The sequence below is a fragment of the Bactrocera oleae genome, chromosome 2 (assembly GCF_042242935.1).
Source record: "Bactrocera oleae isolate idBacOlea1 chromosome 2, idBacOlea1, whole genome shotgun sequence".
NCBI lineage: Eukaryota > Metazoa > Arthropoda > Insecta > Diptera > Tephritidae > Bactrocera > Bactrocera oleae.
Genome location: NC_091536.1, coordinates 13710705 through 13737948, shown reverse-complemented (window position 1 = coordinate 13737948; position 27244 = coordinate 13710705). Strand labels below are relative to the sequence as shown.

General features: G+C 33.8%; 1 long non-coding RNA gene across 1 annotated transcript; it reads right to left on the bottom strand.

Moving 5' to 3' along the window:
* Positions 1-282: 282 nt before the first annotated feature.
* On the bottom strand, positions 283-27164 carry LOC138857252 (uncharacterized). The gene is made up of 4 exons (XR_011396329.1): positions 26853-27164; positions 16739-18071; positions 16346-16674; positions 283-2366 (listed from the first exon to the last, which is right to left on the bottom strand). It is a non-coding gene; the product is annotated as an uncharacterized lncRNA (long non-coding RNA).
* Between the last annotated feature and the right edge of the window lie 80 nt (positions 27165-27244).

Genomic DNA, 27244 nt, shown 5'->3' with positions numbered 1-27244 from the left:
TTTTTGTTTTTTGAGGTTTTCTATTTCAGAGGGCGTAAAATGTTAGAATGGACAATTCAACTGAAATATGAATTCGTGAAATGATTATTAACGAATAGTCGAAGTTTAAATGATATTTCATATTTTATTTCTATTCTTCATTCTATTTGCTAAAGAGTTATTATTTTCAGGAAATTGTATCTAATAAATTCCAATTAAACATGTGCATGTATCAAATATTCGAATAAAAACAGAAAAGTTTTATTCTTCGATTTTTCTTATTATTTGAATTGAGTTGTTCCGTTGAAAATTATTAAATATTAGGTCATACAAATGTTTCTTAATTAATATTACAACAACTACAGAAATGTGACTGCTAAAGTTTTCTCTGTTAACATCCTTGCTACCATGTAAATAAATTTGCATTTAATAAGTTTTTTTTACTATGATATTACGAAATAGTGTTTTCTTTTTAAATTCTTAAAATATTATTCATGCTTAAGAAGGCAATGTAGGTTTTAAAAAAGCATCATTGGCTATTACATAGCGTTACTTCGTGATAGGACTATAGGCTGACCTTAGTTATAGCGAAAATTAAGCATAAGTGAGCTTTCAAGGAATGACAGTTGTTGCTTAATATCAACACCCTGAAGTTATAGTATCGCTGTTTTCTTGTGGCTTACTAATGTATGAGGCCTCCATCGAACAGAGGGGCACTTTATCTTTGACTTTGACGCTTTTGCGAGGCTAACGTTGGAAAAACTTGAATCTCGTGCCTTTAGCTATATAACCGAACTAGCTGCAAGCGATAAAAATTGCACAACCATAGAGTTTGTTTCCAGTTCAGTTATTGTATTTTTCTTCACCCCAAAAACTTAGTGTATAACGGTTCAAGTGTGATTTTCTTCCCTAAAATCTTACTCAATCTAATATTTTCCTTAGTTATTTCTGATGATATTAAGTAAGCTGCTTGGCTTGGAATATTAACTAATTTACAGTAAAATTTACTACGTTATCACAAAAATTAGGTAATTCAGAAACACATTACATGTTCAACTTAGATATATAAATATTAGAAATCATCACATAGTTAATAGTCTATTAAGTTAATATGTTAATAGTTAGTTTTTCAATTAAATTTTGTTGCAATTAAGGCCACATAATTCAACCAAATAAAAATGGATAAAGAAATATAATAAATTCCACAATTTTGTGAATTTTTTGGTTAAGCATTCGCAAGGTTTTACGTTACATGGTGTGTAAATCGCACTTATTGCATATTTTAGTGATCTTTTTTTACTTGAATTCACCTAGTTAAACTAAGTTTTAGATTTCCAAGTACAGTGTTTAGCGGCTTTGTGCATAAAATAGATACAAAAAATACAGATTTTAAATAATTCTTTTAAATATTACAAAATATTAAAGAAAGGTTGTGTCAGCATTAGCAAATATTTGCTCGCCTTGAAAAGAATCTCCAAGATATTTAGAAGCTAGAACAATGACGCTATATTATGCAGTCGGCTTCCTTGTAAATAAAATGTATTTAGAGTTTTGTTAAAATTTGCTTGCTACAAGTGTGTTGCGTTTAGTTTTGAATACGTAATTTTCGGTAACTTCTTGTAGAACCTATTAAATCTAGAACGACTATTTTATCGCAACTTTATATTCTATCGGATCCAATTTCTGGTTTAGGTTTGGGACCTCAGTGCCTGGTGATAACTCTTTACCGGAAATAACAGTCAATCTGTGAGGTATATTATTGTAATTCGGACTCTTATAATAGCATGTAAATATGTCAAAAATGGATTGAATCGGGTAATACTTTCCTTAGCACCCATATATCTTATCGAAATATTTTCAAACTTCCGATTTACTTCATATCGCATATATCGGCTTATATAATATATGAGCTATTTCAATAAAATAAAGTGGATGTATACATTCATAATAATGCTTCATATTTTTGCTTAAAATTAAAAAAATCGAGTGAAAACTGGCTCTAGGCCTCATTTTTCACAACTTTTGACGTGGATTATCACGACAAGAGTGCATCGATGAACTAAAATCTTTGTATGGCTATGAAGCACCATCCTATAGCACTGTGAAAAACTGGTACAACGAATTCAATCGTGGCCGACGCTCGCTCAAGGACGAATTCCGTGAAGGTCGTCCAAAAACAGTCGTTGTGCCAGAAAACATCGATGCCGTAAGTGAACTGATAATGCAAGACCGTCATGTGACATACCTTCAGATAGAGGCATGCCTATGCATTTCTCCCACCAGCATACATTCGATATTGCATGAACACCTGGCCGGATCTCGTTGGATCCCGCACAATTTGACAATCGCTCAAAAAAAAGGCTCGTGTGGATTGGTGTAAAGAAATGCTGTAAAAATACGATCGCGGTGCTTCAAAAGACGTTTATCAGATCGTCACAGGTGACGAATCATGGATCTATGCGTATGATAAATATTCGTTGATAAATATTGGTATTTTCATTATTAGGTCAGAAATATATAAATATATAGCAGCCCTCATATTACGTTGTATTGCCAAAAATAGATAAAATCGGGTCAATATTAACCCAATCTCTTATATACATAAAATAAGATTTTCAAACTTCCGGTTGGCCTTATACCATATATGTATATCAGTCAATATGTAAGATATCTTAGCAAAATTAATCCGAACGTATAATATTGGATATACTATAGTTTAACGTCTAATATTTATAATACATTTAATGAAGAAAATATGCGAATTTAGTCTACAAATACCCCAACGCCCAAATAATACCTACCTTGATTTCCGTTATTTTATCAAACCTTATGCCGAACATGTCGTTCAATGTGTTTATTATATATTTATAGAATTGCTTGAAAATGTGATTATAAGTATACCTCAGCAATGTCAAAATTAATTCAATCAGCCCAACCCTTTCTCAGTCTCCAATATTGCTTGTATAATAATTTCTGACTTTCTTCCTGACAAAATGTGTGATACTTAAATAAAATTAAATGAAGAAGTTTTCTTAAAAATTGTGTGGGAATATGCATGAAATTAGTCCTGTATACCTAAAATAAGAAATTGCGATCCTCTGCTTGACTTTTTCACATTAACTTATTATATGAAATTTAGCTTCTTCAGTTGAGCTTATATCCCATATATCTCATCTTCAAACAATTTTAGCTGACGCAAAGTAAAGTATAGTAATAAAACTAAGTGAGTGTTTTAGGTAATAATATAATATAACTTAATAAATTACATATTTGATTGTAATTCATTGACAATTCACTCGAAGTTGGTACTTTCTTACTTGTTTAACTAATTTTATACCTCAAGGATACGCATCATGCACTTTACTTAATTATTATTCGTTATCGCAGTGTACACCCCTTTTGAGAGCGTATAATTACAATCAGCCGTTTATCGAAGCATCCCTCTGCCATGTTAGCACTGATTCAGCCACTCAAACAATTGAACTCGATTATAAGCAAGTAAGTTTGACCTTGAACTTAAGCCGCATCCTTTTGTCTGCAAGTACCAATGTAATATTTACACATGTTTTACACACAAACAAAACTGAAACCAAATGAATATGCGAGCATAGTATGTGTATAACTGTATGTGTTGATGAGCTATTTTTCGTTGTATGTGTGCTCTCGAGCATAATTGGCTTTGTGGGCAATTACGCAGTCGTATTTTTAATCACTATTCAAAAGCAGATAAACGAAAATTATTTTACGCGCACACACATGCCGCAACGGAACAAGCCGCCACAATGGCATAAAAATTAACAAGATTTGTGCGCACACATACATGCATACGTATGTACTTTCGGACAAGCTTTATCAACAAACCTATACTCAGTGCATATACAAATAAATGTATATTTGTTTTTAATAATATGTACGGCTAGGAAACAAGCATGCAAAACTGTGTAACACTCTTGCCCGTGATGCTGCTAGTAATGTTACGTATACGCCCTGTGCACAAGGACGCCGCATATGCTATACACACACTACACATAAGAGCGGCGCAAAGGGAATACGAGAATTAAACAGCCAAGAAAGTTACTGCTAAAATGAGTGTGTGAATAAATGAAGGAAGCAGCAAAAGTAAATGAACGTTAAAAAGCAAAAACACAAAAAAAAAAAAAAAACAACTAAAACGATAAAATGATGCCGTCATGTAGTCTGAGATGTTCGTTACTAGCACACTGAGAAAGCGGAAAAAAGTATGAAAGCTGATCAGGAAAAAGTTTAAATTGCAGAAGACCAGAAGCGTAACAGTGAGGCAGCGAGCGGCAAACTGACATTTAAGATAAAAGCGGTGTAGAGTGGCGGAGCACTTGAAGCGGCTCGAAACTGGAGCATAGCATGCCTCAATGGCGGTAATTGCGGCGGCGGGTGGGCACACCGCACACCATGTGGGTAAATACCAAGTGTGAAGTTGGCTTACGTGTGTGTGTGTGTGAATGTGAATGTTGTGGATTGTATGGCACGTGGCGTGTGGTGCAATTGCGCGGATACGAGTGTGTCTAATAAAAGTCATTCGTTGGTATTTGTGGCAGTGGCAACTGATCGTCGAAGAAGTAGCACAAAAGCGCTGGCGGAATTAAGTGCAGCAAATTTTCAAATACCCATACATACACATCTATAAATATACATATGTTTATGTACATATACGAGTATGTGCGAAAGTTTACATGTGTTTTACTTACTTCGCACGCTTATGTGTAACTTTGGATAATTAAATGAAAGTTGTGTAGCAATATTTAAGCGCACAAAGTGCTAGCTTATTAAATGCAATGAAAGTCGTTAATTACTAAAACAACAACTGTACAAATAGTCAGCGAAAGTTAGTGTAAAGTAGAGTAAATGAGCGTAACGCTGAGGATGTGAGCAAGTTAAAGGCGCAAAACGAATGTGAGCAGCTGATAAATGTGCTAGATAAGTGAATATGTGACAGGCGTTAAATATCTTTAAGTGTAGGTGTGTGCTAGACCTAAGAATTTGTTAGATTTGTGTTTATATTTAGTTTAAACTTAAACACAGAGTTTGATTAAGACAGGTTCGGTGTAGGGTTGATCCAAACTCGGTGAATCCCACTTGGATAAATATTCGTTCTTTGTGTTACCCCAAAAGTCCTAAAAGTGGATCACCAGATACTTTTGATCACCAGATACTTTTGTAGTACTTACTTTTGTAGGAATCGAAAAAACGGTCTCAAAAATTATAACTAGAAATAATTGCAGCCAAAAGGCAGCTGTCTGCTTAAAGCGAAATAGTGAAACCGACTACATTACTGGGGATAAAGGAATCGCCGCAGATTCCGATTGTGACGGCGAGAGCGTAAGCACGTACTACGGAGTGTAAAGTGTTATCAAATCGTTACTCATCATATAAATCATTTAAGTTCATTGAAGTGCCAATCGTGTTCTATAATCAGTGTAAAGGTGTTCCTTTTATAATGAGTGAGCGCAATGCGCTTAATTTTGCAAACAATGTCGCAATCTTAAATAGAAAAAGAAAAAACGACAACGTGTTCGAACACACAATGTCGAAAAATACCAAAAACAATTATTACGCTATATTAGATGACGATCTCGGAGAGTGCAATGAAACACTTCAAAAATTCGAACAACACGTTCGTTCCAATAATCTAAGTAACGAATATGAACAAAATGAAACTAACAATACAACAAAAAACAATCCATCAACAAGTGCAGCGGCAGCAATAACTCCAGCTGTCGTTTCTCACAAAAACAGCACTAGTGAAGTTAATTCGAACCCAAACGTCAAACAAAAAATAAACAGCAAAAGCATTCCTCCAATAAACACATTCGATATCGAATCAAAACGAATAATAGAACTAATAAAAGATGGTCTAAACATAACACAATTTAAAATCAAAGAATATAATCAAAATAAATTAGCAATTTTTTTAACAAACATTGAAGACTATAAAAAAGTTCGAGGGTACTTAGAAAAATCAAAAGTTAAATTCTATTCTTACACCCCTAAATGTTTAAAAACAAAAACATACCTATTAAAAGGGCTAAACGGCAATACCGACCCCGAAGAAATTTTTAATGAACTTTGCACATACCAAAACGATAAGCTAAAAATTCTCAAAGTTAGTCAATTTACCACAAAAATTTCCACGCAACGCAATATAAAACTACCTATGTTTATGGTTCAAACAAGTGCCGAAAGTAACATTAACGAATTAAAAGCAATCAAAACTGTTTTGTACCACTGCATTAAATGGGAACCCCTACGGAAAGCTGAGATTTCGCAATGTAGAAACTGTCAAAGTTTCTTTCACAGCGCAGCTAATTGTAATCTACCACCAAGATGTGTCAAATGTAGCGGAACACATAAAACCAAAGATTGTACCTCATTAGACGCAAACTCAATCGAAAATGAAAAGGTGTATTGTGTTTTATGCAAGAAATTTGGGCACCCAGCTTCCTATAAAGGCTGTGAGCGATATAAAGAGCTTCAACAAAAAATAAGAATGAAAAACCAAAACCTAATAGCCACGAAAATAAACACTAACCAAAATTTTACTAACTCTAATTTAAGTTATGCAAATATTTGTAAACAGTCATCTGGTATATTTTGTGATACCAATAATCAAAATTCTCAACATACTATATTCGAAGAACTAAAAAATACAATGTTATCTTTAAGTAAACTATTAACAGTTCTGCAGAAGCAGTTGGAAATACAAACGGCAAGAGTTGATGCAATTTACAATATAATAGATACAGCATGAATTCAGACCATACTATTACTATTACCCAATCCCAGTTAAATATAATTTCTCTTAATGTCAACTCGCTTATTAATATAAGCAGGAGAATAGAGTTACATAAATTCTTATCGAATAATAAACCTGATATTCTTCTGTTGAACGAAACTAAACTTACACAAAACAAACTAAAATTTATAGGGTATAATTTAATAAGAAAAGATAGATTTTTAGGATCGAGAGGGGGAGGAACCGCAATTCTAATTAGTGAAAACATAAAATACACGAAAGTCTTTCACCAACACATCGATGCGTTATCCTGTTTAGAATGTTGTGTAATAAAAATACATATGCCTCCGAATAACATCATGTATATAATTTCAGCCTATTACTCGTCAGGTAATAATAACGACACATTTAAATCTGAACTCAACACAATCTTTGAATCCTTAAACCTACAAAACCCCAACCACTATTACATATTAGCTGGTGATCTCAACAGTAAACACACAGACTGGGGTAACCCACAAAACAACTCTAAAGGTAAAGCCCTAAAAAACTGGCTGACCTCTAACGAATTAAAGTTCAGATGCAATATGTATGCTTCGGTTTCTCCATCTTACGAAAGAGCTAATTCCTTTCTAGATATTTGCATTGCTGATCACAGAATAGATATTCACAGAGCCAATAACACAATTAACTGCTTGAGATGCATTGATTACGATAGCGATCACTGCGCTATTCAAATCGTTGCGACTAATAGGGACAACACAAACTATTTTACTTTGTTAGGCAACCCAATAAAAACCACATTTGACTACAAAAGGACTAACTGGACAAAATTTAAAAAATATCTAAACATGCAACTTCAAAGCAACCCCCTTGTACCAAACGACAGAAACTTGAGCAACACAGAGATTGATCACCATTTGCTTCATTTAAATAATATTGTCTTGGAAGCCATAGAAAATAATGTACCAAAAGCAAAAATCATTAGCCTTACTCAATCTCTTGTAAACTTGCCTATCATAAAAAAACTGCTAGCAGAAAAAAGTAAAATCCTTTCAGCCATCAAAAAACATAATCGACTTCAAACATACCTACCTACCACGACACTTCAAGTAGAAAAAGCAAAACTGAAACTTGTAAAAAAACTAATAGATGACAATATTAAGAAACATTTTAATAACCAACTCGAACAGAGACTTACTAGCCTTAAGACTAACGATCCCTCAAAATTTTCCGTTATTAAAAAATCGTTTATAAAAGATAACAATAATACAATCAGTCACATAAATATCCCCTTAAACTCATCCAACATAATCCAAAACGCTGGCTTAGACCGCGACCTTCTGCAAAAAGACTTAGTTAAAAACAACTACGTCATCAACAACAACAAATTTATAAATGAAATAGTCGGGACTCATTTCGAAGCAGTCCATGCTTCAAAAGAAAGTAAACCCAACAATCCAGTCCACTACCAGGTACAAGAATGTTTCAGAAAGTTTTTGGAAATGAAAACTTTATTCGACAGCACTCGAGCGACCAAAACAAACTTCAATACCAACAAAATAGCCAATAATTTAAATGACGACCAAACGGAAAACTTTTTTGTTAGTTCAAACGACCTTTCAGACGTATTCTCTAAACTAAAAGGTAAACTATCATCCGGCTTAGATCAAATACCCAATATCATTCTAAAAAATTTCTCCCCAGAAATAATATTAGAATATTGCACTTTATTCAATAATATGTTAAACAATGCCTACTTCCCACCTAATTGGAAAACAGCTAAACTAATTGTGATACCAAAGAAAGATAAGGACAAAAATAACTTGAAAAACCTTCGGCCAATTAGCTTGCTACCAAATATTAGTAAAGTTTTTGAAGTTTTGGTTAACATAAATATAAATAAAGTTGCTAAAACCAACAACTTAATTAGCCCTAAGCAATTCGGGTTCAAACACAGGCATTCGACTATACATGCCATTAATCTTCTCGTCTCCGAAATAAGCTGGAACTGGAATAAGAAATATGTCACAGGTGCATGTTTCTTTGACCTTGAGAAAGCATTCGATCAAGTATGGATCGAAGGGTTAATATGTAAGCTCATCAGCTATAAATTCCCTCTCCATCTGATTATACTTATTTATAACATGATATCCGGCAAAAAATTTTCTGTTCATATAAATAATATAAAAAGCAGTCGCGAATTTCACGTAGTAAATGGTCTGCAACAAGGGACAGTAAATGCTCCAATTCTGTTTAATCTTTTCATCCTCGACTTAGTACAAAAAATGGACAACATTGTAGCCTTCGCTGACGACATTGTCATTTACCACTCCGACAGAACGATCGACAGTGTTAATAAGAACCTGCAACTCAAATACAATACTGTTGAGAATTATACAATAAACTGGCATCTGAAAATAAATATTAACAAATGCGAAAGTATCCTTTTTCGCCCTCCCGTTAATAAATGTAACTCAAACGTTAAAAAAAAATGGAAGGAGTTTAATATAAAATCCAGTGTAGCAAATATCCAAATACAGCGCAAGGAGAGAATCAAATATCTTGGTATTCACCTCGATAAGTTTTTATATTTTAATGATCATATCAACATACAAATCCTAAAAACAAATAGAGCCCTTTATACTTATAAAAAAATGTTTTCTTCAAAACTGCTATATAACAGGCTTAAAATTATCATGTATCAATCACTAGTGAGACCAATACTTTCATATGGATGTTCAATTTGGTTTAATATCTCTCCTTCATACATGGAAAGACTCAGAAGATTCGAGAGAAGAATTCTCCGATCATGCACATCACTGCATAGGTCACAGAATAGTAATTTTACCAAATTTATATCTAACTCTAAACTATACGACACGGCAAAAGTTCCCAGAATTGATTGTCACATCATAAATCTAATTAGAAAGCATATAAGTCGCTGCCTATATGATGACAATAACTCTTTAATAAGAGCTCCTTTTTACGAAAGTGATGACTACTTTGCATTAGCTATTGCAAACGGATTTGCACCACCAGAATCCTTTCTCTACTTGGACAAAAATGGTTTCATCGAAAACGAAGACAACATCCCAATAATATATCACATATTTAGAAGAGCTAACAACAAAGTAGTCACTTCAAAAATACTCACTGCTGAAAATAAACGATTCGACACATACATCTCGTTTAGAGACAAAACTGAAACCACTTTGACGAAACAGAACTGCTGGTGGCTATTAAATGATAATGATAACTAATTCACTCTTGACGCAACTGGTCTGATTTCTTGTTCTTCTTTTAACCATTTTATATTATAAAATCATTTATGCATCGTTTTTTTTACTTTTTCCTTGCAAGCAAATACAAGCATATACTATATATCTACTAAGTTAAGATATAAATAATATCATTAGTTAATAAAATGTTACTAATTATTGATAGCGAAGTACTCGAGAGCTCGTCTAGAGACACTGTACGTATATATTATCGTTATACTATTGTTTATTGTAGTAATTAAGTTTATTAATTTTATTCAAATAAACAAATATACCAAAAAAAAAAAAAAAAGGAATCGCCGCAAAGCCAAAAGTCAGTTTCGAGAGTTCCTCAACGTCCAGAGAGGCAATGATGGCTAGCGAGATAGCCAAGATACATTATATATAGGAACTTCTTTACCGCAGCAACCTCTTTGCCAACAACAAGGAAGACATGCTGGAGGTGCGAGAGGTGTAGAAGGATATAGGAGATATTCTAGAGGACACCTTGATACATCCCGACTGCAAAAATTCATATAAATATTAATATAAATTTTTCTTCAGATGACTTAAGTAGCCGTAAAGGATGACGAAATTATATGGGTACTTAATTGTAAAATGATGATACCTGAGAATTAAGCGGAAAATTTCTATTCGTATTTATTACAGTACACTACCAAAAATATTTAACCATGGTAAAATGTCCTCTTTTTTAGTCTATTCGACTACTTTAGATATTGATAACATTTATAATAAATCAGATACATATCGTAACACTATCTACATTTTCGCAGTTTGCGGAAGTATCTAAAATTTGGTTTTGTATATAATTGTTGAGTTTGTGATTTGCAAATACTAATAGGGGAATCTAAAATTGAACTTCTGTACCCCAAGCACAAACCTTGCTTCTCTGATCGATATATAAGTTATTTTGGATTGAAAGCATGATACTGGAAATATTTTTTCAGTTCCGTACATACTATATACGAGTACAATTATGTATATAGCGAAATGCATGAAACTGGATGGATGAAAAAAAAAATACACTGTTAATTTTAACAGCCTAAATAGCTGGAAAATGTGGACTTGAGCATACTGTATTTAAAAATTAATGTAATTAATCACATTCAACTTTATACACTCGCATTTGTAAGAGTTAATGAAGAGGCGGTCATTTTTTGTTTTTCTTCTTTCAAGCTCTTTTTATCCACTTTGCCGTCGGCTCAATGCCGCACCCAGTGCTTTTTTCATAACAGGCTAAAGCATTCATTGTCTTTCGTTTGTACTGTTTTTTTTTTTGTTTTTTGTTTTTAAATAAACCCCTTACCCACCTTTTGCTTTGGAAAGCTTGCTTTTTTTCACTCGACAAATAAAATACTTGTTATTCTTTGTGTTGAAAGGGGATAACAAATAATAAATTGTACAGTTACAAAGCACTTTTCCACAGCTCAGTGATTCCGAAGCATCTAGCTAAATAAATGAAATAACGAATTGGATGACATATTTAGTAGAGTTAGTTAAATAAAACAAATTTGCAGCTTTGCAAGAAGCATTTATTAGTCCCTACATAACAATTAAGCCATCAAAATAAATGGAAAATGTTATAGCGGTTTGTGAACAATTTAAATGTTTAAGCCGCTGGAAAAAAAAGAGTTGTCACATAAAATAGAAAAAAATGTGTAGTTTGCAAATTGTTTTTATTTTTTCCTACATAGAGTATTTTTACAAACATTTGTTTTAAACAAAATATCATTAAAACCTTCAAAATATTTTAAACCTTTGAAAATAATCACAATTTGATTATTCAAACCTATGAAAAACGGACAAAAAATTATTAAAAAATTTTATTTTAATTATTTATTCTAATTTTTTACTCCTCAGTAAGTTTAGTTTTAATATTTTATATTAAATTCGCTTTCTTCTAATAATCTTTTATCATGCAATTTAACCACTAATCAAAATTAGTACAATATTTGTGCACATAGCGTATACGTAACATTGCAACTTCTTTTTCATATTTATAATTGGTACTACAGTATACTAAAGTGTTAACGGTTCCTAAATGGAAATATTTAAAAATAACCTTAAATTGTAAGGTTAGAAACATTTCAAACTTTATGATTTTTGAAACATTAGCCCAAGTTTTATTTGAAAAATTCTAAAGAGTTCATTTTTATACTATTGCAACATGTTGCTACAGAGTATAATAGGTATGCCATCTCAGGTCTAAAAATTGTCATCGGACCATAACTCTTTAAGACCCCAGATACCGGCAACGAGTACCCCAGAACCTATGTCTGACTTTCTATCGAAAGTTTCGGTCAATGTGTGAGATTAATTATTGAAATTAGCAGAGAATCTTTACCTCATAATAATATGTCTGTATGTCAAATATTTCTGGTTGAATTTGCACCTTATAAACTGTTGACGGTGTTTGAGGTATCATTCTGAAACTCAGAGGGCATCTGTTTCTATTATTAATATCTAGTAATGCCAAAAATGGATAAAATAGTGTCAATTTGCCATATATCTAATAGGGTGGATTTATTTTTTTTTTTGCTTAGCGGCCCACTCACTTTTAAAGTAAAGTTTCGAGTTAAAATTTTAATTTCGTAAACAATTTTTGATAAGTGTTCTAAAAGCTGTGGAGAGTCCTGTTTCTGGCCAAATAAAAGTTATCAACCTAAAAAAATTTTTTGTGGTCATTATTGGAGTTTTAAAAAAAAGTCTTAAGCGACAAAATGCTTTCCCTAAGCGTTAAAATAAATTTTCAGTCAAAAACCGTCAGATTCGGTAATTTTTTATAAATGTAATGAGTTTAAAACAAAAATATTTTTTTTTTGTCCAAAAAGAATTTTAACTCGAAATTTACTTTAAAACCTCTTCCGTTAAGTTTATGTCAGCTACATCTCATTTGGAGATGATTTTAATTAAATTTTCACTAACGCCAAGTATAATATTGTTGTAAAACTTATTAATCGCTTTGATCTACAATATAGCTTAATAAGATACCAAATTTCATTGCACTCAAATCACAATTTAGTCAATAATGAATGTTGAATTCTTTTGCAACATTTTTTCATATGAACTTTTGCCAACACCTGAAGGTATTTCGCCGCATTTGAGCCTCGCAAGTTGTAAGAGTATGGAAAGTTCCTTACTTGTTATGATACTTTTTATCGCTAAGACAGGTAGGATATAATATTCCATATTTTCATATATTTTGTACGTTGTGTCTTTTGAATTGCTGTTGGGTCGATTATTGCTTGACGATGGCGGACTTACACTCATAAAAAGCGGGTTTTAATTTAAAAAAAAATATTATTTTTTTATATACATTGAAAAAAAATTAAATATCCTGGAAACAAGGCTCACTGTATACATTTTATTATGCATTGTTAACGTTTTTTTTTTTTTAATTCTTAAAGATCCATATATATAACAATGAGAATACACAAACGCAGACACTCCCATACCCACTTTTCATTGTGTTTGTCAAACGCTTGCACGTGTTGGATGTGGCCTTTAGTCTTTAGAGCTTTAATGCGGCTTAACAAATTTGTTGGTTTTGCGCGATGACATCCAAGCACAACTTTGTTAGAGAATGCGAAACAAGCAAACAAAAAAATAACAAAACGAAACGAAAAAACAACAATAACAACTTAAGGAGGTAAAAAGAGAGAATAAATGCAGCACAAAAAGCTGGCTAATTAACAAGATGGTGGTAGTTGAAGAAGTCGGTAGAATTATCGGCACCAACGTTAGCCGTAAGCGCCTTGTAGATCTAAAGGGAATCGTATAACTACGAGCGACACAGAAATACAAGAAATGTTCTAAAAAGGAAACAAACTGGTGCACTAAAGTGTTGAAAACAAACCAGTACAAATAGGTGTTTTGGCCACAACATGCTTTCGCACTTACGCCTGACGTTAAGCGAAGCCGAAGAATGAATTAATGGTATGAAATGAAAAAGAGAAAACCAACTCATACTCAGTAATTTGTGTGGACATTTATATGTCTAAGTATAGATAAAACGAAAGGTCACAGCTAACATTTTTAGGCAGTGGCGTGCCGTCAGACACGCTAAAAGCGACTGCACTAGCCGCTATGGCAATTTGTAGATTTGACTGACAGTGACACTCGTTCCTGAAATGTGTTAATATCTACTTAATATATATATGGTATATTTCTGCATATTCCATACCCGCCTCAAGCATATATGCGATTTTAAGAGACTGCTCAAGCAAAACTTGTCGAATCGCAACGCAGAAATTCAGGAAAAAAAAACGGTTTAAATTTGTTTTCACGGTTGTTGCAACAGTACCAAGTGCAACTTGCAACAATTGCCACCAATTTCTATGCACAATCACTTAAAGTTGCTCGACCACACCACTCAAACTGTTAACATTGCTTCCGTGACAACACTTGGCGCGTTGTGGTTGACGTGCTGCTGATGGAAATGCAACACTCATACGCCATGACGCACATCGTAGGCGGGTTGGCAAGAAAGGAAATACGCAGTGAAAGCGAAATTAAAAATTTAAAAATGAAGAATGCAGCGTTAAAACGTAAAAATTTCGATTACATTTCGGAGGGCAAAAGAGAGCATAAAAATAATTTGTGCGTAGCAATATGCATTGACGCGGCTGTCAGCAGCCACAAAAAAAAGTTCAGCAAAGTAAAAGTTCTGCAAATAGCGGCTAACAAATGTTTGTTGTTACAATTGTTGCATGCCGTTCGAAAAAAAGCCTCAGCGCAAAATAAAATCAGACAAAATACAATGACAAATGTTTGAGAGGAAAACAATCTTATTGCTTCGCGCAGATTGGTGGGATAGTACAGCTGGAAAAAAATTAAATTTCACGCCAAAGGCGGTATGGTGTGAAATCAACAGCAATCTGCACGCGAAATTTGGCTGCTGGTTGGTTCTGTGTATTTTGAACATATACACACATATATACATATATATGTAACTACAGTAGCGCATTTTGGCATTGAAGAAAACGTATTCGCACACATTCGCTTCATGAAGTAACTGTGTTTCATAGCAGATGAACTTCAATGGAAAAATTTCATGAGTGCACTTTTTAATACCAGCTGTAATTAATTCAAATTACTTGAGTTGAATTTTCGGTTTACGAGTATATCGATCCCAGTGCAATTTGTTGAGTCATCTTCAAGGCAAATCGTTCCACCTAGATACAAAAGTCTCTCGAATGTTAGTAAAATAGCACACTTTGATCAAGCATTGAAATCGGCTTTGATTCTCGCGTTAGATTTGATCATTTCTTTTAATGAGAGCCGATTTCGATTATGATTGCGATTTTCTGTGGCGACTGAAATTTTTGCTTGAGTTAAAGAATATTTGTGCCCAACACCACAAGTCGGATTTGCTACAAATTCCGTGCAAATAAGTAAAAATAAATTCAAGATGTGACCAAACAAAGAAAGTTAAATATATTTAGGGTTTACGTTATATTTCAGGCTCATTGCCACTTTTTGAGTAAATTTATCATTTCCTACTTGTATGAAATGTCTTACGAATTCTGGTGAATCCGACCACTAATTCAAACCTTTTATTTAAATATCAACGTTACTTTCTCAATTTGTATATAAACGTCGATTTTGATGCATCAACACCGCCATAAGCGAAATCTGAAGGGTAATTATTAATTTTTTGAACGAGCAACATTACTTTACGGTTTTTGATTACGTCGAAACTTATTCAAACAGTATTCGAGCACTAGTGCTACTAGTAGGACTGACTGACAAAAACATATTCGATCCTTTAATCCTAAAAAATAGATCCTTATAGCAACCCTTGAAATAAATGAACAAAGCTCTAGTTTTTAAAGCATACTTTTGAGAGCGCTAATTAGAATATGACTATACGTTAGGTACATTAACAATTTAGGCATAGATAAGCAACCTCTATCTACCTTTTTGACTGGTCTTAAAACTATAAAGCTGCAAACACATCACACACAATTCATCGCCTTTTCATTATCAATAATTTTGATGCTCAAAGTCAAGCACAACTTCCAAATTAAGAGACAATTATTTGAAAACCACCAACTATTCCATCGAAAATGCACTCCGCGAATATGTCAAAATTAAGGAATTCTACAATTTTGCTTTTATTGGTTCGAGCGAACCTTTTCGCCCCACCGTGGTTGCAGTTGGCTGTAAATATCTGTCTGCGGGAATGTACACTGCATAAAATTGGCAATAAATCAAATCACTGTCTGCCTAGCACTGCTGTTGCATATTGTCGGCCACGGTTCGCAACTAGCCGTTTTTATCACTTTATAACTACATATACGGCTTAAATGCTTACCACTTTTATCCCATCCCTTCACCATTGTTTTTTCAAGCGCAGCAATTTTTCGCGTATCACTCACTCGCACATACGGCTGAGCAAGGACGTTTTAGTGTGCGTATGATAATGTCAACCGGATGCGGAAACTGTTTGTCAAATTCCAAACGTTGACTGCAGTTGGTGATGTTGCAATGTAAACTTCGGTCTGGAATCATATTAAGTTGTTCTACATGCGGCGCTTTTTTGTTGTTTTTGATTAGTTTTGGTAACTGTGAGATGACCGTTGATTTGCGATTGTAGTATAAAGTAGTAATTTAGCTGCAGATAATTTTGGCAGCATTTTCAATCTGAAAAATATTATCTTAAGCAATGTGGCATTCTGTTTTTATGTTTAAATGTTTTTATATATACTTGCCGGTCCTCCACTGTAGTCTCCGATCTTGTATTGCTCAATTTCCACGGCTAAAAGTTTCCATTGGCATTTCAGGAGTTGCCATGATTGCATTTTTCGATTTTGTACTTATATACATTTTCGTTATTTTATGTGAGAACAAAGTTTATTATTATATTATATAAAAGTACATATTTATTTTTACTATCCCTTTAGTTGTGCAAAAATATAAAAATACTTTGAGCTTGCGGAACGTTGCATTAAAAAGTTTCAGTGACGACGTGTTGCTGCGTTGTTGTTGTTGCTTAACTGCTAGCAGCAGCTGTTAAAGGTGAACGCTTATTGCTTGCTTATTTTATGGAAAAAGTTTAGAGTTTTTGGCATAGCTTTAAATGAAGTTGTGCGTTGGCAGATGAGCACAGCAATAATAAGCAGTTTCGTAGCGAATACGGAGAGTGATCGGGTTAAAGAGGATTGTGCGCGTAGTGTGTTAGGTTTTAAAATTTTCTTTAATGCAAATAAATGTTTGCAGATAAATCCGTTTATGAACATCAGTATGTAACTAAAAATTTTTAAATATGTCTAAGTGCGTTAACTACCGGTCTGACGGAGAATTAGAAATGGGTTGAGAATAGTACTTTCCCTCGGCAGGGAAAATTATGGCGTTAGGGTTTTTCTTAGATCGTAATACAAGTGTGTAGATAATAAAGTAAGAAAAAAACGTTAACTTCAACTTCGCTTGCGCCAAAGCTCAAATACCCTTCACAAATATAAAAAAAATTTTACAATAACTTAATTTTTATCGGTTTTTTGTTCAGCTTGTATGACAGCTATATGCTATAGTGGTTTGATTTCAACAATTTCTTCGGAGTTGTTGCTAATATCTTGGATAATAATTTAGGACGATTATACAGAAACATAGTAGTTATTCCAGCGTCTCTCTCATGTTTATTTGCTTGCTTTTTAAACTTGTGTTATTGTCAACAATGCCCATACGACACGCATGTGATGGCAGTAAGTTGTGATCGACCTGTAGTCTTATCGAGACCATGTAAGTAAAAAGCATGCGTGTTTTTCTTCCGTTCATTTGCACATGATCTCGGTGATCCTGTATGCATTTCATCTTACCCTGATCCATTTGCAAGGCTTTTCGGAAATTTCATTATGTATCGCTAGCGACTTTTGTATTTCCTGTACTGGTACTGGTACTGGTTGGTAGCCACTCGAATGTCCTGCTTTTAAGGACACTTTCGGACGTAATGCGATGTGAGATGATTGCCGCCTGGCTATCGACGTATATATTGTTCTTCTTTTATGTTTTTTTCCACGTTGTTAGCTATCTCAGCCGTTTTCCTGTTATAGAATTAAATAAGATAATTATTTTTTTTTTTTGAAGCCATGAAACCCTTACGGAGCTTTCTAAATTTCCCAGATTTTTCTGGTTTTTTGTTTTTTGGTGTATTTTAAAATAAAACTTTGATTTTAAGTTGTAAAGTTTTGTATCGAATTTTTCATGCGGTTAATCAATAACTTTACTTTAATTTTAACTTTTAAATGTGCGTAATTAAAGGAAGAAGGATTAAGAGAAACACAATATTTTACACTTCTGAAATACAAAAAATTTATATTTAAAGTGTTTACTTTTCCTAATAACTTAAGAATAATGTAAGCGGCACGCTTAACGTACACGATTTTGAGTTTGGCTTTTTGACAAATTAGGTGATTTCTTAAGTGGCAATAAAGTACTCTGCACCTTTGCTTATCATTGCTTACATATGTCATATGCAAAGGTCGTGGGTTGGAACCCCAAAATATATAATATATATCCATCAGCTATCCCAAAATAATAGCAAATCGATAACTTAATTACATTATGTTAAAAATTTGGGAATATATACAAAAATCTGCGACAAAAAGGGTAATGCCCACATTTAGGTGACCCTTTGCGTGAAAAAGTAACGGGTGTTTCTTTTTAGTGTGTGCTTTTCCATGAGGCAATACGATTTATTTAGGTACTCCGGAACACCTGAATTGAAGGATGTTGTTGTGAATGTTCTTTGGTTTCAACAAGACGGCACTACGAAACAATCAATTTATTGATTTAAATTTTGGTGAGCGCATTATATCGCGTCGTGGGGCGGTGCCGTGGCCTCCAAGATCATGCGATTTAAGACCGCTGGACTATTTTTTTGTGGGGTTATGTGTAGTCGTTTGTCTACGTAGATAAGCCCGAGATGAGTGATGCCTTGAAGGGCAATATTCAGTACGTTGGTGCTGACATACGGCTTCTGGGTTGGAATTGATTGTACGAGCTCGTGGCGGTTACTATTCCGAAATCATTTTCAAAACATAATGGCAAACTTTTAGTTTTATAATAAAGCTCAATTCTTGGTCATAACATTAGACATAATATGCGTTTTATTTCATCTTGAAAACCAAATGTCTAAAAAGCACCCTTTACATGTATGGTATTTCAGTGCATAGGTTGAACATAAGCCGATTAATGTAAGATAAAAGGCCACAGTAGTAGTATATGTATGATTTTAACTAACGAAAAAAGTGAATTGAAATACATACATATATTTTTGGTTTGAGGCCACGCAGGTTGAAGTAAATGCTTGCGAAAACGAAATATCTCAGCGGCTTCCTGTGCATATGAATATTTTTAGCATTTAGCTTTAACCGCTATACACACCTTTTGAACAATTTTAACTAACGAAGTGTCTTCCGATTAAACGCTTTTATTTTCTTCTATTAATTTCACCCCCCAGGCAATCAAACATAATCGAAAACAAATTGAAGATGTATTACAAATTTCAGCTGACTTATATTTCAATTTTTGCCATGAGCTATTCCTGATAATTTATTGCCTGCTGCAATGTGTTTGCGCAATTTAAAATAAATTTGAATAACTGAATTATTGTGATAATCGACTGACGTTGATGTGAAAACTCTTATCTAAAAATCAGTACGGAACAAAAGAAAACAAAAAACGTAAAAGTGAAAATGATAAACAAAGCTAACGACACTTCCTGTGTTGTGCAGCAGAGCAAACTTGAAGGAAAAGCGGTGAAAAAAGGTATGTAAGTGCGGCAAACGACAGGGGAGGTCACAAAACAGCCAACGCAGCATTGGCGACAAAACCGACAATCAAGCTATCACTAACCAAAGGGAGGATTCATAAACCATACATGACACATATGTAAGGACAGGTACGCAAGGGCGGTGCTTTGTGGGGGAGGAGGTTAGATGATCTGTGGGAGAAAACCCAAAACGAATAATACTATTTAATTGCTATTATTGTATAGTAAACTACTTGATTTCTTCACAAAATTTGCCATGAATTATTGCCCAAGGCAGTATTAAAATATTTGAAGATATTTTTCAGATCGGCACACTATATTACATAGCTGCCATGCAAATTGAACGATCAAACTCAAGTTCTTGTATGGAAACTTTTTTATTTGTGAAGGTTATTTCAACTACGGCGCAACCGACGTTCATGTTTTCTTTTTGTTTTGTTTTATATTTTGTATTTTTGATTTTGCTTCAGCAAATTTCAGTTCAAAAACGACAAATGCATTCTTTATGCGTTAAACTTTAGACATTTTTAAGAAATGAAAATCACATTGCTTATATTTATCCCTTGTATTAAATTAGATGTAACGTTCCTGCACATGAAAATCCATAAATTCACTAAAATATACGTATTTTCATTCAATTTTTTTACGTTTGCCCAACTCAGTGCCGGAGGATTCCTATTGCGTCAAAGGCCGCTGACGCGACACAACAGCTATGTGCTGCTTACCGCCTCTGCCGCATCCTTTTGCAAGCAAATACCTACGCACGGCTATCTAAACAAGTTGCCGGAGCAGTGTTTCGCTCGCATCTAGTCGTACAGCTCGTTTTTTGTCGGTTAATGTTGTAAAGGAAAGCAATTTTTTGTCGCTGATTTTGTGCGTTCATCATTTCATTTCTTGTCGCTTTTACTGTGTTCTTTCTATTGTCCCACTTACATCGCTGCACGTCAGAGGCGTGTGATAAGCTGTTATTATGTGCGTGCCGGAATGAGCGCGTTCGTTCTATCAGCATTTATGTTACCAAGGTATCTCCGCAACGCGCTTGCACTAATGCACACACACACACACACACATGCATACCACAATATAGCATACCTGTGTATCCGCTGTCGTCTGGAATCAACGTTGCGGAAACACTCTGAAGTATGCTTTAAGCGGATGTAAATGTGTATATGTGTATGTATGAAGATATTTGCTTCCCTAGCGTGGCATGAATTGTGATATTTTTATCCACTGCTTAGTTTTATGCTGCTTAGATGTGCTATATATTACACTGGTTAAAATTATGTTATATTTTGTTGTATTTTTTTATAAACTTTTTGCAATTTGTCGCTTTGCATGTTTATCGCTTCTTAAATCATATATTATGTTACACCTTTAATTTATGCCCTAGAACAATGGAGTATGCGTAATTATTAGCTCATAAATTTAGGATTAATTTGCTATGATAAGAACTTTAAATTTATTTATTGCATTTGTGTTTATTTGTACTTGGGAATATTGTAACTGAGACTCATAAAATTGAGTTTTTCTCATTTGGCGCTTTTAAAGCAACCAAACACTTTTTATAAATTTTAAACCTTTATAAATATTGGGAACGGCTGAAATCAGAAATTAGTTTCAAAATGAATGAAAATCAAAAATTTTTCATTCATTAATTTGAAAAACGGAAAAGTTAAATACAATTTAATAATTAGTTTGCTTAAAGCAAGCTTCTGTGCATTGTATAGATTGTCTGGTTCGCCGCAAGCTTATTCCTTTACATTACAAACTTTACATTTTGCTAAAATTCTAAATCTGAAACTGTATACTATTTGCTATTTTTCATTCAGTGTTTAGGGCAGAATAACTGCTAAAAATCAAATTTTGTTGAAAGGGTTTATTACTATTGCTTTATTTTTGCTATTCATTTCAACAGTGGAAAATAAACGATATGTTGAATTTTTCTAATCTTTCCTCTGGTAGCAGTTCAAATATTTGTAAATAAAGTAATCAACGAACACATTTATAGGTTTTTATTATATGGCAACTTGTGAAGTGGAAAATAAAAGTTTTTATAATCTGGCAATTAGTTACATAGAAAATAATAAATTTTTTCAGCTAGCGATTTTTTGAAAAATACCTAAAGCTAAGGACCCTGCATAGCACAATATGGATTGATGGTTAAAACGCAAATAATCAAAAAACAAGAAAAAACGTTAACTTCAGTTAAAACGAAGCTATAACACCCTTCATCGAAGCAGTTTTTATGGCATAAAAGAGTATGGAAAAAACTTTAACTTGAGTTTAATCGGTCATTTTGTATGGCAGCTTTATGCTATAGTTGTGCGATTTGAATTATTTTATCAAAGATTATAGCGCTGCCTTAGATAAAGTTCTGTGTCAAATTTCTCGTAATTTAACAAAGTTTTCTATATCAGGACATTATTTTGATCGTTCAGTTTGTATGGCAGCTATATTTTATGTTTGTACGATATCGGCGTTTTCGAACAGCTTATTGGAGAGAAAAGGACAAAAACTGAGGGACTACTTCGCGTATATGCAGATGGACAGATAGACGAACACAAACTTCGCAGTAAAATTAATACATCCTGTTCAGGGTATAAATATCAGGATCAGTTAAAAAATTGTATAATGGACGTGGTAGCGCCAATTTATTATTATATATATAATACATTAGGATTATAGAAACACCGAAGCTAGTCCGTATACTTATGTATTCAACACAGTAATTATTATTATTATTTTTTGTTGTACAATATTCATCACATTTGTAGTATTAACGTTATTTGAGTGGTTTATTTCTAAAATTTCACACATACGCCAAAATTTTTTTTTTTAAATCTTATAGTTCTCTGTAATACCTGCCCACTTTTCTCACAACACATGTAAGTAATAAAAAACAATTTTTTTTTTTTAATTCCATTTACATTTGATTTCAGCACAATGATTTTCAAGTGATTATGTAATAAATGCTGTAATAACATTAACAATCGGAGTTTCTGTAAAACTTGAGTCGCAATAAATTTACTTATTTCTTAACAAAAGTTTGTGTCAACTTGGCTAATATGATGTGGAAACGAACATACGAGGATTGGTAAAATACTAAATCTTGAAAAAACTTAAAAAGCAATAAAAATCAAATTATCCTAATCGAGAAAACAAATGGCTTGAACTTTATTTACGTTATTGTTTCATTGTTCGATTGGTTGCTTTCATCGTGCCCGCTATAAATGGCAATAAAACGCATGATTTTTCATTTACCTAAAACTTTTCCACTTTCCCGGCGAAGGTTTATTAATCAAGCGTAACGGTGTTGGTTCAGTGGTCACTCATGGTCCAGTAATATTGCCTACGCTAATGGTAAATAAATAACACTGCCGAGCGAAAAACACAAAAAAAAAAAAAACATGAAATGGCATTTATTTATGCTGTCGATAATTTGATATCTATTATAACGTCACTCAGATACTGATTGATTGATGATTTGTTTTGCATTCAGTTGGTCATTTCGAGTGCTGGTAAATTAAATCATTCAACCGATATTGATTTTGCAAGCAAAATAACTAGAGTAACAGCAAATTAATGGTTTTTAAACTAGTTAATGTCGGCAGCTTTTACGCGTCATTAACTTAAATTGTTAGGGAAATTTGAATTTAACGGTAGCTAAAAAAAACTGAAGGTCTGAAATATGAATATTGTTATAGATAGGCTGGTTTAATGACTGCACTTATCATATTAATTTTTATACAAGTAAAACTTCCTCGCTACATAAAGGTGGAAGAGCTATGATCAAGTAAAGAGATTATTGCAAACTCTTCGAAATTGTGAGAATTCAAGACATTCAAGGTACAATATTTCTAGAATTATTTCTGAATTTGCTGATGTTTTCGGTTTAAAGTTAGCCACAGGCATGCGAATTCTCATATTCGGTATATGTATGAGAGCTGGAGTAAGTATGAACGCATTCTCGATTGTTTTTTATGAGAGCTACCACGTTTTAGGAAAACACTATTTGTAAATTACCTCACTTCTGTATTGTTGCTTGTTTTATTGCATGATTTAACGTAAGGTGAAGTAATCGGCTGATATTCGAAACAGCGTTGTTGGCGCCATGAAGTTTGTAATATACAGAAGAAAACGTCGAAGACGCTATAAAGTACAAGCATGTAAATATACAAATGATCAACCTGATGAGCTGAGTCGATTTAACCATGTCCGTCTATCTGTATATACGCGGTGAAAATTAGCTATATGAAAAGTGCACTAAACAGCAAAATGCTGTTTTGGGTCACTGTTTCGAATTTCGAAATTAAATATAAAATTTGAGAATTGATGAATTATGAATATGATATCACACATTCAAGCCCCAGATTGATGAAGCACAACTCAGCAACTGAATTGCCGAACCACAAAGGAAACTGCTGGTTATAAGAGAGAATGTATGCAAGAGTAGCTTTAGTCACTAACAACTAATTTTGGCAGCAAAGCAAGCACTTTTGAACATCTAGCGTAAATTAAAAATAAAAAAAATAATTCTGACAGTGCAACGTTCACCAACGATACCCGCCGTGCAACTATGTCTTTGCCAGCAGACTTATTAAATTATTCTTCTATTTGCTATTTTTCAACTATTCATTTGTATGAAAATTTCATATTTTCTGCTTGACGCTTATGAGCTGACACAGACGAATGCCTGCTTGCATTGGCACTGACGTTTGTTGCTCATGCTGAGGTGAGTGCAGATCCTGCTGTGATAGCAACAAAGTAGCACATACATGCATGCATTATGCAGTTATGCTTGGCGCTTGCGTTTGTGTGCGTGAGTTTTAGTCAAAACTAAAAATTCAGTGAATATTCATTGAGCAAACGAAAATGGAGAAATAAATGAGAACGTGTGCAACAGAGATTCAAAGCATGTCTGGTATTCCATATGCATAGTATGTAGTGGTATAATGGCCATTACACACAGTTGTATAAGTATATAAATATACATATGTATGACTTTTCGCTTACTTATGAATATGTAGGAGTGTGTGTGTGTGTTTTAGACAGTTTGCTTCTTCAATATCAGAAGACTCCAGTTCTCCTGTTTTTTTTTTTTTTTTGTTTTTTTGCGATATTTAATTGCTTTTAAAAATATGTATGTATACAACTTGTTTTATTTTTATTTTTAGACTTTGTAAAAGAAATTAGTCCGTAATAATTCTTTTTGGCCTATCATTGTTGTTCTTTCTCATGAAATACAACAAGCCTGTGCACTTAAGCTACTCTTAGCCAACTCATAAGTTTAATTGGACCTGTGCAGCCGTCATGAAACTGTGATGCAGTCGTTTTCTGGATTGCCTGCAACAGCTGCAATGCTTTTAGCAAACCACTATCAGATTTTTGCAATTTTATCTTTTGCTGTTATTATTCCGCACTGCCGTTTTGTGTCTTGCTTTGCTTTATTTAATATTCGTTTTACCTTCTGTCCAACACCAACAGCAAACACAAGGCTACAAAAAGCAAATAAAGCTTGGTGTGTACTTTGTTGATATTTTCATGGCTACCGTTTTGTGGCTTTATCTGTTGTATAAATGAGTAACTGTAACTGTTGTACACTGCTGTCACCAATTGGTAGTTGTGGCTCCTAAAAGTATGCACAATATGAAGTACCCAGCTGCTTAGCCGACAAGTAATTGTGTGTAATGCATACACACATATATATGTGTGCATATAATATAATATTATAAAGTGTTCTATATGTAAAGAGTTGCATGCACCGAAAGCCTGATAACTCATTAGTTCGGCAGCAGGTGCAAATTCTAGCCGCCTACTGTAAAACTGACAACAGTTTTGATTTAAATTTTACTAGAATAACTGGCGGCAACAAGTAATTGTCCGTAATAGCATTCTGACATGCCACAATCAAGCGTGCAGTACTCAACAGTAACAGTCAGTGGCAGTGATTGTTAAGTGACGCAGTGGGACCAATTGCGTGACCACACTTGTCAGCGTGATATTTACAATCTGACATGTACTACCAATCTTCTGCTCAGTCAGTACAAGTGCTGAGCGGTGAGCGCTTCGCTCTTAATTTATTCATCAGCTCGGTCTTACCTTGAGCGAGCGCCATTGCCACGCCAGCAGTTTTTGCAACAAGTGTGCCACTTGGACCGGAAATGAAAATTTCCTGTTATACTCCGCAGAGAGATTGTTACCTTTTACTTGAAAATTTTGCACTCATTCAAGTGAATGGCTTTGTGCAATGTGCAAAAGTGCCACGTAACAAACCTATTCAACAGCAGCCAACTCCAACGCCGTACGCAACAACAACAACAATTTCAAAAGCTTCATTTGCTTATTTTCAACTGCTTTTCAAAGTCTATGTCACCTCTCAACGTGATTTGCTTTGATTAAAAATTCGTCGTCGAAGGCAAAAGCGCTTTAACCAACTGCAACTGTTATCTCGTTGCGCGCACACATTCATACAAACATAAGTATATGAATTAACAAATTTCCTACTATGTAGTAGTGCAGCTGTTTGACAAAACGACTGCAAGAAGCAAGACAGTAAAGCAAATCACGTTAAGGCTTTGATTTCTTTGCGAATGCAGTTTTTCTTTCTTTTTAATTTTCTACTGCTTTGCATTTTTCGTTTAGTTTCTACCCGCGTGCTTTGAACATTTTCTGCAGGCAGCCAAACAAGCTGGATTTTAATGATTTCAAATTTGTTACACTCACTCGCATTGTGCTTTTATGAAAATCATTCAGGCGTACAAACACATACACACAAACACACCTACAAAAGTAACCGTTTCGCATCCTACGGCTTTAAGATTGCTGTGATTTTCCCCTTTCCTTTTACTTTTGTATTTTTTGCTTATTATGTCGTGGCGCGCTGCGAGCATACTTACAAGCCTGTCAACATTAATTAAATGAATGATTCTACCAATTCTTCTTCTACTTCAACAGTCTGCAAAGCGAGTACTTACTGCAAATGTTGGCGGTATTGAATGACTCAGTAACCTTTTTAGTTTTCATCGTGATGCTACAAAAAATTGCGACTTACAGGCGGTTTAGTGTACTCAGCGGTAACTTTTCTTTATCAAAGTCGGCTCAGCTGGATTACGTGAAAGGGCAAAATATTCAGAAAGCTTTAAGTACTTACATTGCTGCCAGATATAACCAACAGCAACCGCATTTCACGAAAATATTTATATGTACACATATGAAAAAAGCAGCACCTACACACCGTACACTTTGCCGAGCTCTTTGGATATAAAAAGAATCCTCCAACTGTAAAAAAAAAAAAAACATTAATTTCGGTTGTCGAAAGCTATAATATCCTTTACAAATACAAAATATTACATACAAGCACTTTATACCGATCTTTCAATTTGTAAGGCAGCCATATGCTATGGTAATCCGATCTTTACAATTTCTTCGGCGAAAAAACAATAA